The sequence below is a fragment of the Anomaloglossus baeobatrachus genome (genome assembly GCF_048569485.1).
Source record: "Anomaloglossus baeobatrachus isolate aAnoBae1 chromosome 10 unlocalized genomic scaffold, aAnoBae1.hap1 SUPER_10_unloc_1, whole genome shotgun sequence".
NCBI lineage: Eukaryota > Metazoa > Chordata > Amphibia > Anura > Aromobatidae > Anomaloglossus > Anomaloglossus baeobatrachus.
Window position 1 is genome coordinate 35,582 of NW_027441824.1, and position 3,661 is coordinate 39,242.

Below are 3,661 nucleotides of genomic sequence, written 5' to 3' on the forward strand. Positions count from 1 at the left end.
CAGGAAGCTCAGGACCAGGCACCTGCTGTCCGCCTGGTCAAGACTCTAGTGGAACAGGGTTCTGCTGGGATAGACCCTGCTGCCCCTGCCGAAGCCCAACGTCTGTGGCAAGAACGGACCCGGCTATACCTACACCAGGGGAAGTTGTATCGCGAGCTGATTAATCCAAAGACTCACGAGAAGATCCGCCAGCTGGTGATTCCCCAGGCTAACGTGCCCACCGTCCTGCAAGCATACCATGATGGTGCAGTGCACTTCGGGTGGAAGAAGCTAGAGATGTTGTTAAGAGAGCGGTTCTATTGGAGTGGAATGCGGGAATCTGTGGAGGCCTGGTGCCGAGAATGTGGCCCTTGCGCATTGAGAAGGAAGGACGAGGCCAGCCAGAAGGCACCCCTACACCCGATCATTACACACCAACCGCTGGAGCTGGTTGCCCTTGACCATGTAAAGCTCACCCCCAGCCGAAGTGGGTACACCTACGCTCTGACCATCGTAGACCACTACTCGAGGTTCCTGGTGGTTGTCCCAGTTAAGGACTTAACCGGCCGCACCGCTGCTAAGGCTTTCCAGGCTTATTTCTGTTGACCGCATTGGTACCCGGAGAGGGTGCTTACCGACCAGGAGAGGCTGATTTGGGAGGATGGGCCTGGAGGAAAGGGATGGCCTAGGCCCGCCACTACCGTAACCGGTGGCGATCCTCCGGGGGTTCAGGGGTCCCCTTGGACGTGGGCCCCCTGAAAGAGACAGAACCCGCTCGGGCAACTTGGTGCTGGACTGGGGTCAAGGGGTGCTGCCCGCTTCTTAGGGGCAGCATCAGGGCCAGGTTGTTTGGGTGGGAGAAGAGCGGAAGCTGTACCGTTGTAAAATGTTTATGATGCTTTTACATGTTTTACCGTTTTATTCTTTTTCAGTTGTGAAAATAAAACCGGTGATGGACGGGCAGCCCGCGGACGGTCTGCATTTTGCTATAGGGGAATGTGGCGCCCTGGACAAGCCAGGTCGTCACAGGTACTACACCAACACACTCTACACTCCGGCTAGGCACACCGAAGCTAAACACAAATCCTAGTTGCCTTCCTCCAGGGGCTGATGTCCACACCAGGGGGTGGGCCAGGCGGTTGATCCCACCCACCGAGGAGTTCACAGTCCTGGAGGCGGGAAAAGGAGTCAGATTAGAGATCAGTTTTGGAGTTAGAGAAGTGAAGAGGAGAGGAGACTGACCGTGTCCGGGTGTGTGGCCCGGGCACTCAGCAAGGTTGGCAGACGGTGGTGACCTTCTGCAGGAGAGGCTGATTGGAGTGAACCGTACGGACCGGGGATGGGCGGTGGCCCGCCGGTACCAGATCGGGGAGTGAAGAGAAGCCAGCACCATCCGGCAGGGCCTACGGACCCCGACCAGGCTAGGAGTCGCCGTAAAACCGGTCAAATCCGTTAGCGACAGGAACCTCCAGGGTTTCCCAGCAGTCAAGACCCGATTGAAGGCAACAGCTCACACCGTAGAGGGAAGCACAGTCACCGCCAAGGCTACAGTTCCCAGGGCCAGAGCCTGCGGGCAAAAGGGGCTCCCTCAGCATCCATCCAAGCTGGGGAGCGGGTTACCGGTGGGAAGCCCGCTAGATTTTGGGGGAATAAAAGGGGTCCAACACCACATCCCCACAGGTGCACACCCACCCATCAAAGAGAGCTATAAGCCAATATCACCTTCACATTGCCAGTGTACCAAGGACATGTTGAGCAACATGAAGGCGGCTGGGGTTATCCGTGACAGTTGTAGCCTTTGGGCAGCTCTGTTGATCCTGTTAAAAAAGAAGGACGGCACCACTCCCCGTATTGAGGAATTGCTAGCTGCATTGAGAACTGCAAATTATTTTTCTACCCTTGATCTCACTAGTCACTATTGGCAAGTGTCCGTTGCTGAGGCAGACCGGGAGAAGACCGCCTTCGCCACCCCTATGGGTCTCTGCGAGTTCAAAAGCATGCCCTTCGAGCTGTGCAATGCGCCAGGAACCTTCCAGAGGCTGATGGAATGCTGCTTGGGACAAGATTTTAGGGTGTATAAAAAGGGAGATTAGATCCCGTGATCCCAACGTATTGTTACACCTCTATAAATCACTTGTAAGGCTACATCTGGAATATGGGAACCAGTTTTGGGCTCCACATTTTAAAAAGGACATTCAGAAGTTAGAGTCAGTTCAAAGGTGGGCAACTAGACTACTACAAGGAATGGAAGGCCTCCCATATGATGACAAGTTGAAAAAGTTATTAAGTGATTATTGGCTGCAATGGGGCTTTCTGGCTGGTGCCAGCCTCTCTTCTTAGCACACAGGAACCACAATCCCTACACCATGCTTCAATGGATTCTCTCATCCCAGCCCAGTAAAACTACATATTTTACACAGTCATAAGCAGCCAAAAGGGATCTATTCTATTCAATTGCAAATGATCTAGATAAGACTGAGAATAAGATACTGCACGGGACATAGCAGAGTTGGTCAAGTTGAGTGGAGATGAGTTTGCTATTTGGCACAGCTTTTTGCATCAATAAAGCAAGTAAAAGGTGTGAAAGATAAAAAAAAGGGTGAAAGTGTGAAAAGTGAATTGGCCAAATTGAGGTGCATATAAAGTTTTTGCTTTCTTTCAATTCACTAATGGGGCTCATTTGAATCAGGTGAATTGAGTTCTGCTTTTGGAAACTGGGTTAAGAAGGGGTGCACCGGTCCTGGAGGTACTGCAATACCAGGTCAATGCGTGGAGTGGACAGAGCAAGATTTTTTCCATCTCCTTGTTCTAAAAATCCATTTAATATATGGTCCCCAGAGAGGGGACGTATCAGATATTAAACTGATAAGAACAGATTTAATTTTTTTTTTTTCTGTTTATCAGTAGGACTTCAAAATAACAAAGGTGATCGCCTCCCGTTGCCTGGGAACCGTCCAGGCACAAGAGGGCTATGTGTCACCAGAAGGCGCACACACTTCCTCAAGGCCGGCAGACGTGCAATCCCAGGCACCTTCCAGTACCGACCAAGGTAGCGTCCTCCGAAACTACACTTGATCTTAGCCAAAAGGCCGAGAAGCTATAACCCGAATTGGTTACGGCCTTGAGTGGCACCCTGGCCTATACCGGACACATCTTAGGGAGAGGGAGACAAACCCACGCCTACAGAAGACATTTTGTCACCCAAGCCAACCCTTGAAAAGGCTGTTTTGCAGAGCAAAAACAAGAAGAATGGTGCTTTTTGCAGCCGCCGCCCACTGCAATGAATCTGAATAACTCCTCCTTTTGGACACAAGCACCTCCCCTCCCCCTTGCAGTCTTTCCAATTCATGATACAAAAAGACGGACGGACAGGACAGGACAGGACAGGCTGCCTGACTTTCCGTCACTGCCACCCTTTGCCATCCTTGTCCGTAGAAAGCCCTTTCATCATCCCCAAACCCTAATCTTTTCCCTTCCCTTCCCAGATGCGTCTCACTCCCTTTCATTAGGAAGTGAGCGCAGCCTTTTCTCCGTTCTGCACATGCGCGACGTTAAACACAAATGCGCAGGCGTGCGTTCCATTACCCTCACTGCATTCCACTCCCATACAGGAAGTGGGCGCAGCTATTACTACGGTCGCACATAAAAGAACCCACGGCCACCACTGCACATAGCTGACTCC

At 51.8% G+C, this 3,661-nt stretch overlaps 1 pseudogene; it reads right to left on the reverse strand.

The window, feature by feature from the left end:
* Nucleotides 1-2,703: 2,703 nt before the first annotated feature.
* On the reverse strand, nt 2,704-2,909 carry LOC142260352 (U2 spliceosomal RNA; annotated as a pseudogene).
* Between the last annotated feature and the right edge of the window lie 752 nt (nt 2,910-3,661).